Source organism: Phyllobates terribilis, unplaced genomic scaffold (genome assembly GCF_046119375.1).
Source record: "Phyllobates terribilis strain yellow unplaced genomic scaffold, ASM4611937v1 Scaffold_11__3_contigs__length_659146591, whole genome shotgun sequence".
Taxonomy (NCBI): domain Eukaryota; kingdom Metazoa; phylum Chordata; class Amphibia; order Anura; family Dendrobatidae; genus Phyllobates; species Phyllobates terribilis.
In genome coordinates, this window is record NW_027362771.1 from 498,934,444 (window position 1) to 498,950,938 (window position 16,495).

Here is a 16,495-nt window from a genome sequence, read left to right on the forward strand (position 1 = left end):
ACCACTCACTAGTAACTTTGTTGCACATCCCATTCTATAATCCTTGACAGTAGTCTGTGGCCACTAGATGGGACAAGAAGTGCCACCCCTTACCTGGTGGTGTCTATGATTCTTCTTTGAATTAGCTGGCCTGGTGTGACATCATTGTGATAACCATAAAAAGAACGGCAGATGCCGCCACATAGGAGACAGTACTCTCTCTCCCATATAGCGGCCAGAGACTATTGTTGTGGCTGACAGAAAGGCACATGCAAATAAATTCACACCGCCTTACTCACTAGGCATTATATACAAGTGCTGGTTCCAACTGGATTTCAAGTGAGCACTAGGGATGAGCAGCCTGTGAATGTTCAGATTCTTCAGGTTCAGCTGAACTTTACACTGTGTTCCAAATTATTATGCAAATAATATTTTCTCAGATTTTCCCAAATTACCTATATGAATTGCAGTCATTGTAATTTTCCAGTCAAATAACTATTAGAGTACAATTGAAAGGTTTTGTACAAACTGCCTAAGATAATAGTATATTTTTAAAAAAATAAAACACTCAAACTGCACTCAAAATGCATGTTCCAAATTATTATGCACAGCAGAGTTTTCAACCATTTCATTTTAATAAAGAACAAAAAAATGGTCATTTTTGAAATTATAAGCATTAGCAGGTTATTACAAACTGAAATCAAACAGTTTTCAACTCAAAACTTTATTCTAGGTGATGTAACATTTGCACATAGGACCCCTTGTTCGAAAGGAGCTTCTGAACTCTCTCATTCATTGAATTTGTCAGGTTTTGGATGGTTTCTGCTTCAATTGTTTTGCATGAGGACAGAATACCCTCCCAGAGCTGTTGCTTAGATGTGAACTGCCACCCGCCATCATAGACACTCCTTTTGATGATGCTCCAGAGGTTCTCAATGGGGTTGAGGTCAGGGGAGCATGGGGGCCACACCATAAGTTTGTCCCCTTTTATGCCCACAGCAGCCAGAGATGCAGATGTGTTACGTGCAGCATGAGACGGGGCATTATCATGCATGAAATTATCTCGATGGTCCAGATGGATGGAGTGGAGGATGGCTGGTTGATGGACACCCCATGCAAACACGGCTACGGCGCCAACAAGGAGGAGGTGGAGTAATGTTTTGGGCTGGAATCAGGGGGAGAGAGATTGTCGGCCCTTTTAGGATCCCTGAAGGGGTAAAAATGAATTCCATAATTTATGTTGAGTTTCTCAAACAGCACTTCCTCCTATGGTTCAAGAAGAAGAACCGTGCATTCCGCAGCAAGATCATTTTCATGCATGATAATGCCCCGTCTCATGCTGCACATAACACATCTGCATCTCTGGCTGCTGTGGGCATAAAAAGGGACAAACTTATGGTGTGGCCCCCATGCTCCCCTGACCTCAACCCCATTTTGAACCTCTGGAGCATCATCAAAAGGAGTGTCTATGATGGCGGGAGGCAGTTCACATCTAAGCAACAGCTCTGGGAGGGTATTCTGTCCTCATGCAAAACAATTGAAGCAGAAACCATCCAAAACCTGACAAATTCAATGGACAAGAGAGTTCAGAAGCTCCTTTCGAACAAGGGGTCCTATGTGCAAATGTTACATCACCTAGAATAAAGTTTTGAGTTGAAAACTGTTTGATTTCAGTTTGTAATAACCTGCTAATGCTTATAATTTCAAAAATGAACACTTTTTTGTTCTTTATTAAAATGAAAAGGTTGAAAACTCTGCTGTGCATAATAATTTGGAATATGCATTTTGAGTGCAGTTTGAGTCTTTTATTTTTTAAAAAATATACTGTTATCATAGGCAGTTTGTACAAAAAACTTTCAATTGTACTCTAATAGTTATTTGACTGGAAAATTACAATGACTGCAATTCATATAGGTAATTTGGGAAAATCTGAGAAAATATTATTTGCATAATAATTTGGAACACAGTGTAGTCCAAAGTTCGGTTTGGGTACCAGAACTCTACCCGAACTTGAAGCCGAACCCCATAGAAGTCAATGGGGACCCGAACTTTGGTGTTGTAAAATAGTGGTAGTAAGGGCTCTGGGGCTGCCGAAGGCACTCTCTCTCAGCTGAAATGGACTTCAAGGAAAAGTCAGTGTTTGGGGTTCAGCAATGGACATTAAGTGTCCGGTACAAACCCCGAACTTTACAGTTTGGGTTTTCTCATCTCTAGTAAACACTAGTAACAGCCCGCACAGGCGCTAACACTGCTTAGCAGCAGCTATGGGATAACCCTGTTCTATTTCTATTGCTATTGTCAGGCAGTCTTAGTGCCTGCGTGGGCTGTTACTAGCAATCGCTTGAAACAGGACCTAAAGAGGAAATGGTTCTTTAGACTATGTGCCCACGTTGCGGAAATGAAGCATATTTTTTATGCTTCTCCCTGGCAGGAAAAATGCATGCGGATTTTACATGTGGTTTTCCAGCCAGGTAGCAGCGTTTGTGAAGCGTCTTTGCATGCATTTCCGCATGCGGGTTATCAAGTGCTTTTCCAAGCGATTTTAGCATCACTTGGAAAAGTGCTTGACAACTTGTTCACACTATATAAATCCATGCAACCGGCATGGATTTATAGTAGCGTGACCAAGTTAGTTAAAAAAACGAATAAGAATGGTGAAAAAATAAAAAGTTCATACTCACCTTCCGATGTCTTCCCAGTGTTTTGTCTGCTCTGTCCGGTGTCTGGCACTGCTTGAGGTAGTGTGAAGGACCTGCGGTGACGTCATTGAGCCATGTGATGGGTCACATGACTCAGTGACGTTATGGCAGGTCCTTCACATCAACGCGAACATTGCAAGACTCCGGAGGGAGCAGACAAAACACCGGGAAGACATCGGTAGGTGAGTATAAACTTTATTTTTTATTTTAAATTCTTTTTTTACAGTTTTCTATGGTACCCAGGTCTGGATGAGAGTCTTCTCTCCTCCAGACTTGGGTGCCATCCGCACATAGAAACGCATATAATCCGTGAGTACAAATGTACTGACACGGATTATATGCGTCTCAATTAGTGTTGAGCCACCCCCGTAGTGTTCGGGTTCGGTTCGGTTCGTCGAACACCGGGATGTTCGAGGAACTGTTCGTCGAACTGTTCGTCGAACACCTTAGAACACCGTCGAACACCGTTAAAACCAATGGCAGGCAAACAAAAACACATAGAAATACATAGAAAACACCTTCAAAGGTGTCCAAAAGCTGACAAACTGCTCAGAAGATGCTCTCTTTAAAAAAGCCGGTCGGCAATTCAGCAGTGGCATACACCGGTACCCGACAATTTAGACAAGAAGGAATAGAGCATCACACATAGATTAGATAGATAGAAACATGTCAGTCACACATATAAGAAGCACAGTGACAGTGTTGCTTACTGTACTTGTCATTTAGTGTAAAGGATTTATTAAAAAAAATAATAGTGTTTTCGTGCACCGTCTCTTTAAAAAAGACGGCCGGCAATTCAGCAGCGGTACCCGACAATTTATAACAGAAAGAATAGAGCATCACAAATAGATAGATATAAACATGCCAATCACATATATAATAAGTACAGTGACAGTGTTGGTTACTGTACTTGTCATTTAGTGTAAAGGATTTATTTAAAAAAATAATAGTGTTTTCATGCACCGTCTCTTTAAAAAAGCCGGCCGGTAATTCAGCCTCGGTACCCGACAATTTAGAACAGAAAGATAGAGCATCACACATAGATTAGATAGATAGAAACATGTCAGTCACATATATAAGAAGTACAGTGATAGTGTTGATCACTGTACTTGTCATTTAGTGTTAAAATAAAGGATTTATTAAAAAAAAATTGGCGTGGGGTTCCCCGTAATTTTCGTCTCTAGCGGAGGTTAAGCAGACCGCTGGGGCAGATGTTTGAAGCCTGGGAAGGGGGTACTACCCACGGAGCTTCCCAGGCTACTAATATCAGCCCCCAGCTGAATACCTAGCCTTTACTAGCTATTAAAATGGGGGACCCCCCCAAAAAAATGACGTGGGGTCCCCCCTATTTAAATAGCTAGCAAAGGCTAAGCAGACAGCTGGGGGCTGATATTAATAGCCCAGGAAGGGTGCCATGAATATTGGCCCCCTCCCAGGCTAGAAACACCAGCCGACAGCTGTCCCAGAAATGGCGCATCCGTAGGTTGCGCCAAATCTGGCACTTAGCCTCGCTCTTCCACATTGCCCTGTAGCGGTGGCAGTGGGGTAATAGGGCTGGGGTTGATGTCAGCTTATAATGCCAGCTGACATCAAGCCCAGGTTAGTAATGGAGAGGCGTCTATAAGACACCCCCATTACTAATCCATAGTCAAAGTTAAAAGAAAACACAAACACCCAGAATAAAGTCCTTTAATTGAAATAAACACACAATTCTTTATTGTTCTAAATTAAACCATACTTACCATCACGCCCATTCCAGCTGAAGCCAACGATCTCCTGCAATAAAAGTAAAGTAATAAACCAACATCATCCTTACCTTTCCATGGTTCCCACGACAGCTTCAGCTCTGCTACATCGAGATGACAGGCTGGACCGCAGCAGAACGCTGCCATCCAGCCTGTCATCCCGCAGACACTGAGAAGCACAGGCATGCTTGCGCTCCTCAGTGTCTGGCTGTGACGGCATAAAGATGAGCCTAGGTCATGTCCAATGAGCTCGGCTCACCTCATGCACGTCACTGACAGCGTGGGAGAATTCTCACGCTGAAGCGCTGAGTGCAGGAGAATTTTCCCACGCTGTCAGTGACGTGCATGAGGCTGATATTTAAATTTGGCGCACAAATCGGTGATTGGTCGCGGGCAGCGTCCGCGACCAATCAGCACAGTAGTGTTTAACTTTGGCAGCAAGATCAGTGATTGGTCGCGGTCAAGACGGCGACCAATCACCGATTTGTGCGGCACATTTAAATAGCGGCCGCGACCAATTGGATGTCAGCGCCGCTCCCCGGTCCTCCCTTCACGCCCTAGCCGCATGGATGTCAGCGGCGCTGCCTGTGCGGATACTTCCGCTGCGAGAACCCGGGACATGAGCGGGCGCTCGGAGCAGAAGTATCCCGACCCGCAGCGCCGCTCCCGGTCCTCCCTTCACACCCTAGCCGCTGATGTCCCCACAGTATCTGCATGGTGTTACAAAGGTCCGGACATTTGTGTTAAAAATCGCTGATTGGTCGCTGGCGCTGCCCGCGACCAATCACCGATTTGGGCCCCAAATTTAAATATCGGCCGTGACCAATCACCCATCTTGGCTCCACATTTAAACACCGCTGTACTGATTGGTCGCGGACGCTATTTAAATGTGGCGCCAAAATCGGTGATTGGTCGCGCCCAGCGTCGGCGACCAATCAGCACAGCGGTGTTTAAATGTGGAGCCAAGATCGGTGATTGGTTGCGGCCGATATTTAAATTTGGCGCCCAAATCGGTGATTGGTCTCGGGCAGCGCCAGCGACCAATCAGCGATTTTTAACACAAATGTCTGGATCTTTGTAACACCATGCGGATACTGTGGGGAGATCAGCGGCTAGGGTGTCAAGGGAGGACCGGGGAGCGGAGCTGCGGGTCGGGATACATCTGCTGCGAGCAGTCGCTCATCTCCCGGCTTCTCGCAGCGGAAGTATCCGACCAGGCAGCGGCGCTCCCCGGTCCTCACCAATACGATTCGCTGATTGGTCGCGCTCTCCGCACGCGACCAATCAGTGATCTTGGCGCTAAAGTTAAACACCGCTCTGCTGATTGGTCGCGGAAACTGCCCGCGACCAATCACCGCTTTGGGCGCCACATTTAAATAGCGGCCGCGACCAATCAGTGAGATTGGCGCCAAATTTAAACAACGCTCTGCTGATTGGTCGCGGACTCCAGCCGCGACCAATCAGCGAGATTGGCGCCAAATTTAAACCCCGCTCTGCTAATTGGTCGCGGATGCCGGCCGCGACTAATCAGCATTATTGGCGCCAAATTTAAACACCGCTCTGCTGATTGATCGCGGTCACCGTCTGCAACCAATCAGCAGTATTGGCGCCAAATTTAAACCCTGCTCGGATGATTGGTCACGGTTGCCGACCGGCGCCAAATTGAAATACCGCTCTGCTGATTGATCGCGGTCACCGTCTGCAACCAATCAGCAGTATTGGCGCCAAATTTAAACCCCGCTCTGCTGATGGGTCACGGTTGCCGACCGGCGCCAAATTGAAATACCGCTCTGCTGATTGGTCGCAGCCGGCGATTGCGACCAATCAGCATTATTGGCGCCAAAATTAAACCCCGCTCTGCTGATTGGTCGCGACCGCCGGCCGCGAATAATCAACATTGTTGCCGCCAAATTTAAACACCGCCCTGCTGAATGGTCGCGGTCGTGACCAATCACCGTTATTGGCGCCAAATTTAAACACCGCTTTGCTGATTGGTCGCAACCGCCACCAATCAGCATTATTGGCGCAAAATTTAAACACCGCTTTGCTGATTGGTCGCGACCGCGACCAATCAGCATTATTGGCGCAAAATTTAAACCCCGCTCTGCTGATTAGTCGCAACCGCCGGCCGTGACCAATCAGCGATATAGTCACCAAATTTCAACACCGCTTTGCTGATTGGTCGCGGTTGCTGACCGCGACCAGTCAGCGATTTTGGCGACAAATTTAAACACCGCTCTGCTGATTGCGCCGGGTCTGCCGCATACATATTCTAGAATACCCGATGCGTTAGAATCGGGCCACCATCTAGTTTCATGAAATAATTTAAAAAAAAATTGACGTGGGGCTTCGCACTATATTTGTGTCCAGCCAGGTACAGCAGGCAGGAACGGGCTGCCCCCAACCACCAGCTGCCTATTTGTACCTGGTTGGACACAACAATATAGAGACGCCCTTTTTTTCTTAATTATTTCATGAATTTCATGAAATAATTAAAAAAAAAATATGTGGGACTTCGCCCTATTTTTGTGTCCAGCCAGGTACAACTAGGCAGCTGGGGGCTGGAATCTGCAGCACAGGGAGGCCCAAGCTTTCTGGGTCCCCCCCGCTGCAAATTGCAGTCCGCAGCCACCCCGGAAAATGGCGCGTTCATAGAAGCGCCATCTTCTGGCGCTGTACCCAACTCATCCAGGGCCCTGGTGTGGTGGCTCACTGGGTAATAAAGGGGTTAGGGCCAGCTTGGCATTATCAACTGGCCCTAAGCCCGAAATTCATGGGGTCACGCCCATATTAGACATGACCGCCATGAATTTCTAGTAAAGTATTTAAAAAAAACACAACACCCAGATTAAAGTCCTTTAATTGAAATAAACACACAATTCTTTATTGTTCTAAATTAAACCATACTTACCGTCACGCCCATTCCAGCTGAAGCCAATGTCTTCTGCAATAAAAGTAAAATAATAAAGCAACCTCATCCTTACCTTTCCATGGTTCCCACGACAGCTTCAGCTCTGCTACATCGAGATGACAGGCTGGACCGCAGCAGAACGCTGCCATCCAGCCTGTCATCCCGCAGACACTGAGAAGGGCAGGCATGCTTGCGCTCCTCAGTGTCTCGCTGTGACGGCTTAAAGATGAGACGAGTTCATGTCCAATGATCTCAGCTCACCTCATGCACGTCACTGACAGCGTGGGAAAATTCTCCTGCATTCAGCGCTACAGCGTGAGAATTCTCCCACGCTGTCAGTGACGTGCATGAGGTGAGCTGAGATCATTGGACATGAATGAGCTCACCTCATGCACGTCACTGACAGCGTGGGAAAATCCTCACTCTGTAGAGCTGAGTGCAGGAGAATTCTCCCACGCTGTCAGTGACGTGCATGAGGTGAGCTGAGTTCACTGGACATGAACTCGTCTCATCTTTATGCCGTCACAGCGAGACACTGAGGAGCGCAAGCATGCCTGCGCTTCTCAGTGTCCGCGGCATGGCAAGCTGGATGGCAGCGTTCTGCTGCGGTCCAGCCTGTCATCTCGATGTAGCAGAGCTGAAGCTGTCGTGGGAACCATGGAAAGGTAAGGATGATGTTGCTTTATTATTTTACTTTTATTGCAGGAGATCGTTGGCTTCAGTTGGAATGGGCGTGGTGGTAAGTATGGTTTAATTTAGAACAATAAAGGAATGTGTCTTTATTTCAATTAAAGGAGTTTATTCTGGGTGTTTGTGTTTTCTTTTAACTTTGACTATGGGATTAGTAATGGGGGTGTCTTATACACGCCTCTCCATTACTAACCTGGGCTTGATGTCAGCTGGCATTATAAGCTGACATCAACCCCAGCCTTATTACCCCACTGCCACCGCTACAGGGCAGTGGGAAGAGCGAGGCTAAGTGCCAGAATTAGCGCATCCTATGGATGCGCCAGTTCTGGGGCGGCTGACGTCTGGTGTTTCTAGCCTGGGAGGGGGCCAATATTCATGGCACCCTTCCTGGGCTATTAATATCAGCCTCCAGCTGTCTGCCTAGCCTTTGCTAGCTATTAAAATAGGGGGGACCCCACGTCATTTTTTTGGGGGGGGTCCCCCATTTTAATAGCTAGTAAAGGCTAGGTATTCAGCTGGGGGCTGATATTACTAGCCTGGGAAGCTCCATGGGTATTACCCCCCTCCCAGGCTTCAAACATCTGCCCCAGCCGTCTGCTTAACCTCCGCTAGAGCCTAAAATTATGGGGATCCCCACGCCAATTTTTTTTTAAATGAATCCTTTATTTTAACACTAAATGACGAGTACAGTAAGCAACACTGTCACTGTACTTCATATATATGTGACTGACATGTTTCTATCTATTTAATCTATGTGTGATTCTCTATTCCTTCTATTCTAAATTGTCGGGTACCGCTGCTGAATTGCCGGCCGGCTTTTTTAAAGAGACAGTGCATGAAAACACTATTATTTTTTTTAATAAATCCTTTACACTAAATGACAAGTACAGTAAGCAACACTGTCACTGTACTTCATATATGTGACTGACATGTTTCTATCTATCTAATCTATGTTTGATTCTCTATTCTTTCTATTCTAAATTGTCGGGTACCGCTGCTGAATTGCCGGCCGGCTTTTTTAAAGAGACGGTGCATGAAAACACTATTATTTTTTTTTATAAATCCTTTACACTAAATGACAAGTACAGTAAGCAACACTGTCACTGTACTTCGTATATATGTGGCTGACTTGTTTCTATCTATCTAATCTATGTGTGATACTCTGTTCTTTCTGTTCTAAATTGTCGGGTACCGGTCTATGCCACTGCTGAATTGCCGCTTTTCATGTTTCACTGTTGGCACTGTTCCCATCGATTTGGGCAATCACTGTAATGCCACAACCACCATGGCTGTGGCATTACAGTGAGTGGCAGGCAATCCCTGCATGATTGGTGCTCAAAATAGCGCCAGACATGCAGGACACGCTTTTGGTGCACGAACAGTTATCGAACATAACCTCGAACAGCCGAATTTTTTGCAAATCGTTCGGGTACGTCGAACAACTCGAACACCGCCCAAAACAGCTCGAATTTGAGATTGGCGAACAGTTCTAGTCGAACACCGCTCATCTCTAGTCTCAATGCAAGTCAATGGCGGCGATTACGCTGCGTGTCCCCAAAATTAATGGACATGCTGCGGATTTTTGAGCGCAGCATAAACGCTGCGGAAAAATCCGCAACATGTGCATTGAAAGTGCGGCTTGTCAATGGGGACCATGGGGGGCGGATTACCAAGCGTTTCCCAAGCGTTTATGCTGCGTAAATTCCGCAGCATAAACGCTTGTAAAACGCTACGTGGGCACACAGCCTTACAGTTAGAGCAATCAGACTGTGGAATGCCGACCACAAAAGGTAGTGACACTATAACAGCTTTCAAAAAAGGGCTGGATGATTTTCTCGATACACATAACATTGTGGGCTACAGTTTAATTAGATAAAATGTTACATCTGTAGTAGTACATTTAGTACGATAATAGTAATTACATAACTAGTAATATAATTAGGTTTCATCCAGGGTTCTTGGGTTGATCGCCTTTTCTCGGGGTCAAGAAGGAATTTTTCCCCGTGATGCAAATTGGCTGAATGTGTCCTGGGGTTTTTGCCTTCTTCTGGCTCAACAGATTTAAACATAGGGATTTTAGTAATATCATTATTAAAGTCATAAGAGTAATACAAAAATAAAACTAATTAAACAATTATAAATGGGTTCATTTTTAATTGTAATAGTGCAGCAATAATAAAAATGGTAATAATACATTTGTGAGGCCTAGTCCCAGTAAGTTAGTGTAGTGTTGGTGTAGGGAATATAATTGGGGAGAAAGGTTGAACTGGATGGACCTAGGTCTTTATTCAACCAATGTTACTATGTTACTATGAAAGCCAGTATGAACCAGCATGGATTTCCCTGTTGCTGTAGGTAGATGACTGTTTATGTTGGCGCCTCCTGTGTCTACTACCAGCAGTGCAACATTCTCAAGGTATGTTTTGTTTTTTTTGGAGTCTATGTGACAAATTGTATAATTTAATTATATGGGCATCAGGCACAGGAGTGTACAGTATTTGATATTGTTCAGTCGAAGAAGGTGAAGTAGACATGAAGGTCACCCTGTGACCCACACAAACCTGGAGCAATGAGCTGCACCATAGTGTAACACGAAAAGAATCCCTAAATGTTTTCTGCAATATTTGTAACTTTTAAAGTTATTTTCCAATTGTTGCCAGATAGCATTTTTGTTGGTGACAGGTTTCCTTTAACCTCTTAAACACCCTGGCATTTTCCGTTTTTGCGTTTTCGTTTTTTGCTCCCCTTGTTCCCAGAGCCATAGCGTTTTTATTTTTTGGTCAATATGGCCGTGTGAGGGCTTATTTTTTGCGGCACGAGTTGTACTTTTGAACGACATTACTGGTTTTACCATATCGTGTACGGGAAAATGGGAAAAAAATTCCAAGTGCGGTGAAATTGCAAAAAAAGTGCAAAACCACAGATATTTTTTTTTTATTTTTTTTACCACGTTCACTGAATGCTAAAACTGACCTGCCATTCTTATTCTCCAGGTCATTACGAGTTCGTAGACACCAAACATGTATAGGCTCTTTTTTATTTAAGTGATGAAAAGAAAATCCAAAGTTTGCTATATAAAAAAAAAAATGGCGCCATATTTCAAGAACCGTAGCGTCTCCATTTTTTGGGATCTAGGGCCGGGTGAGGGTTTATTTTTTGCGCGCCGAGCTGAAGTTTTTATTGATACCATTTTGGGGTAGAGCCGATGTTTTGGTCGCCCGTTATTGCATTTTATTGCAATGTTCCGGCGACCAAAAAACGTAATTCGGGCGTTTAGAATTTTTTTCTCATTACGCCGTTTACCGATTGGATTAATTCTTTTTTTATATTGATAGAGCAGGCGATTCTGAATGCAGCGATACCAAATATGTGTATGTGGTTTTTTTTTATTACTATTTTATTTTGAATGGGGCGAAAGGGAGGTGATTTAAACTTTTATATTTTTTTTTATTTTTTTTACATTTTTTTAAAAACATTTTTTTACACTTTTTGCTTGCTTCTATAGTCTTCATAGGAGACTAGAAGCAGCAGCAGTCTGATTGCCTCTGCTACATAGAGGTGATGAGCAGAAATGCTCCTGTGCTATGAGCGCCGACCACTAGGTGGCGCTCATAGCGATCTGTACATGACAACAACAAAAGTAGAAATGTGCTATGGCATCTGTATCTTAATCTAATAAAGACAACTTTATTTTTGGGACTTATCTGTGGCTGGAGCTTCTCCTTTTTTTTCTCTTCCAGTGCAGGACAACCACTGAGGTCTGCTGCAGACCCAGGGTTGACATGCCCACCCATCAGTGGCCCGTGATCAGAGATTGACAGCGGCATTTAACATGTTAACAGCAGTGGGTGGATCGCGATTCCACGGCTGTTGCGGGCACATGTCAGCTGTAATAATCAGCTGACATGTGCCCGGTTCAGTGCGGGCTCAGCGCCGGCGCCTGCGCTAAACAGAGGGTGACAGCCTGGGGCATACTATTACGCCCCAGGCGGTCTTACGGCCCAAACCGACAGTATAAACTAAGCATATCACCATGTTTAGTGTTCTAATCGCTGCTTCCGTACTGCTGAAAGTGAAATTTAATCAAATATGCCATTCAATGTGCTGGCTACAGCCTTTGCGATGCCAAGAGGTTCAGTGCACTGCTCTGCCCACTGATTCTCAGACCCCTGCCTCTATCACTGGTGATTGATAGCTCCTGCTGGCCTCAGCTTTCTGTGCAGACAGTGCTCACTCCAGGCAAGCCAGAGATGTCAACCACTAGTGAGGGACGTGCGGAAGGAGTGGAGGGCGTAATACAAAACCAGTGGGCATAAAGGTGCACCGAGCCTCTTGGCCACACCAAAATTGTGAACACTAATCGGCATATTTGAACCTCACTTTTTGCAAAACTGAAGCAGCAATTAGAACACTAAGGTGCGATTTTTACAGGGTTCCATCCCTTAGAAGGCTGTGTGCTTAATATATACTGCCATACTTATGATGTCCATTTTTCATCGTAGATTGCATATGAAGATGCCTCTTTGGGCTCTGATGAACTTTTGTCCAAACCACTGAATGAAAGATGTAAAAACAAAAAACAATAACCAATGGCAAAGTTGCATGTTTTTCACAATTTCTCTGAATTTGTAATCTTGTTTCCATTTTCCAAGTGCATTAAATGTTAAAATAAATTATATAATTTAAAGCTTCAACTCATCCTGTAAAAAAACAAGGCTTCATGCGGCTATGTTGAGAAGCAAATAAAAAAAAAAAGTTTTGGATCATGGAAGAAGAAAAGAAAAGAAAAGCACAAAAAAACAAAACATTGCCTGGTCGTTCAGGGGTTAAAGATATCATTAGAAGGGGTACTGATCAATATAGTAATGAATCCAATTTGGCTGTATCTATGTCGGCAAATTCTTGTCTTTCAGATTCATGGGAACATTGGAGTTGCTCTAATTCTTTAGTTTGATGTGATCTCTTTTTTCTCTTGTCATATATCAGTAAGACTGGTACAGTATATAGCACATCATTTATTTTCTGTATTTCAGTATCTAGGACTAAATGTCATGAATTTTATATATATTCACCTGCTGCATGAATGCTTTTTGCTTATTGGATTTTGCACTTAAAATAAAATCATTTGTATCACCGTCACAGTGATCCCCCAATTTTAGCGTGACTCACACACGAGTTGTTTGATTTGTACTTGCGTTCATTGCTTGATTTGTATATGAAGGCATAAAAGTCCTTAATAAGGATGAGCGGATCCATGGAAGTTCGAGTTCTGGTACCCTGCCCGATCTTTATTCCAAAGTTTGTTCGGTACCAGAACTGTACCCGAACTTGAACCAGAACCCAAACCCCACTGATAACAAAGGGGATCTGAACTTTTGAGCTGGAAAATTCTATTTCTATCTCTATCATCCTCTGCAACGGACTTCACTCAGAACTCAGAACTCCGCAACGAACTTCCGGGAGAAATCTGTGTTTGGCGTTTAGCACTGGACACTAACTTTCCGATACAAACCCCAAGCTTTTAAGTTCGGGTTCGCTCATCTCTAGTCCTTAAATATACAGGTCATGACTATTTTACCCATTTATTGAATATCCACCTGTGAACTCTATTTAATTCTTAGGTTCCTGTGACTAGGGCTGAACTACAATACCAGATATGACCCATAAACAATAGTGGTACCATTCTAGAAAAAAAAAGTAAGCCATTTTTCTAATCCCATATAACTTCTTAAACTGTCTGGCTATACTGTATAATAGAGGCAATGATATTTTATTACTTTATTGATTTATGATATAGGATACTGGAGTAGGTAATTGTCAAATTCCATTGGAGATCTAAACCCTAGAAAATAAATTGAAATTCATTCATAGAGAGTTCTGACCCATTTAGGAAACAAAAGCACAAAATTGATGAATATTCATTTTGACATTTTCCACTTGCTTTGTAGCTGCGTGAAGACTCCTGCTGAATGCAGTTCCACATGAACCCTTCAGGCGAATCAATAGTAGATTTAAAGCCATATGATTTGATGAACAGTATTGTGCAAAAGTGTGTGATCTATAGCCTGGGGGCAAAATCTCTCCTGGTCCTAGGGCCACATTGTCAGATTAAAACAGTGCCAAAGGAAACAATATATTTTAAGGGGTATTACCGTTTGAGACATTTATGGTATATTGAAGGTATATGCCATTAATATTCTATAAGTGCCGGTTCAACTTCCAAGACTCCCAGCTATCAGAAGAATTAAGGTCTCCTTCTTCATCAGATTCTATATGATTTTGCAGAAATGACTTAATGTTTCTTTTGTCTCATAAATCTAGGATGAATATAGACAAACACTTGCATGGCCACCTCTACACTTTATCTTTCTGGAGTGCCACACAGGAGGCAGACTATCATTCTGCTGATATATAGGTGTAGCCAATGCCAAACCTACTCTGCAATTATGTTACTATTTGCTCAAAGGATTTTGGGTCGCAATGTAGTGCCCAGTGTCAGAAAGCTGGGTTTGCGTCCTAGGTCATGGGACTTCCAGCAGGACAATGACCCCAAACAGACTTCAAGAAGAACCCAGAAATGGATGGAAACAAAGCGATGGAGAGCTCTAAAGTGGCCAGCAATGAGTCTGGATCTAAATCCCATTGAACAATTGTGGAGAGGTCTTAAAATTGCTGTTGGGAGAAGACGCCTTCAAGTATGAGAGACCTGGAGCATTTTGCAAAAGAAAAGTTGTCCAAAATTCCAGTTGAGAGGTGTAAGAAGCTTGTTGATGGTTATAGGAAGTGATTGAGTTCAATTATTTATTGGTGTGAAACAAATATTAAGTTGAGGGTGCCAAAAATTTTGTCTTGCCTGTTTTGGGGGTTTAGTGTGAAATTATGTCCAACTTGCCTTTTTTTCTCAGTTTTTTTGTGCTGTTCCAATACACACAAAGGAAATAAACCTGTGTATTACAAAACACGTGTAACTGCAATAATTTTCTGGGAGAAATACTTCATTTTCTGGAACAATTTCAAGGGTGCAAACACATTTGGCCATGACTGTATGTGGCCCTTGAGTTGCAGGTTGTGTAACCTAATCTACTGTATATGATAGATTCAATTCAGAAACAATATTTGATAGTTCATTCCTTATCTACTTCAGGGCCGTGCATAGGCAGTTAACATCTGCGCGGTCCACACTTTTCTCGGCAGTGATGTTCTAAAACATCAATGCAGATTAAGCAGCTTGCACAAGATTGTGTAGCTGAGGGGTTGGGCAGCCAGCTTTAAGACACAGCTAGACTCCCCAAAGAAAAGGCAAACTAGGTTTATTACCATGTTTGTCTTCTCCATCATTGGATACATAATGCTGAACCAGTGGTTATGTATATAAATTAGGAAGCACTGACAGTTTTTCCACCTCTAGAACTAATAATAATAAGATTGCTAGGTGTAGGGGGGAAACAGGAGCTTCTGGATACTAGGAGATCAAGTCAGCTCTGATATAGGAATAAGGCTAAATTTCCCCTGTCACTTGGGCTATTATACCAGCCTTGGTTACAGGGAATATCAGCAATAAAGAAAATGTATTAATATTTTAAAATGTTAAAGGGACATTAAACACTTTATAGAGAGTACAATGTGTGACATAAAATGAAAAAATAATGAAAAAAAAACAAGAGAAAAAAATAAAAAATGTTTTCCTTACATTTTTCCATGATACAATAAAAAATCTATCTATCTATCTATCTATCTATCTATCTATCTAGCCCCATGTATGGCAAAAAAGTAGTCAAAAATTATGTGAATATTTGAGGGAAATAAAGAATTATAGATGTCGAAGGGGAAACATGAACCTGTCCTGCACTAGTTAAATAATTGGAGATAGGTACATGCAAGAATATGTAGCCAAAAAAAATATTATATTCAAACTGCAGTAGATGCTTCAAGGAATTAGCTTTGGGTATTATTGTATTTCACATTTTCTCAATGGTATACCTGTCTGGAAGATAATCCTTACAGGGGAACTCTGTTGTAAAGTTAAAACTATTGTGTGATGTAAATGTTACCAGGGTGTTGTGATGATTGACAGATTCCCTTTAAATGTGCGTCTGTCAGAGCCAGAATAGTGAAGAATGACGCACACGTGATGCAGACGCCCCAGGACTGCTCAATATGCTGCCGGTACATGGTGTTACACACACACTGGGGCTGTCTGCACGTTTCTTTTCCATACTTTAGCCTGATGCATGCACAGCTGGGCTTGAATTGTAGCTGTAGTAAGGTAAAAGGATAGTGAAGTGGATTCTGCAATCCCTCAAGGCTTCACACAGTGGGATACAGTGTAAATAATATTGATCATATTGAACTGCGGTTCAGGTATTTTTGGACCTCTCCACCACATACTGGTTTCTATTACAAGCAAGCATCAGGCGTAACATTCTGGTAATTGTAGTAATTAATAGAATAACAGAATCTGAACTCCTTGT

At 43.2% G+C, this 16,495-nt stretch overlaps 1 protein-coding gene across 3 annotated transcripts in view; it reads right to left on the reverse strand.

The window, feature by feature from the left end:
• The window catches only part of UNC5D (unc-5 netrin receptor D), a 1,016,051-nt gene that overhangs the window by 384,782 nt on the left and 614,774 nt on the right, over positions 1–16,495 (reverse strand). The window lies entirely within an intron of this gene.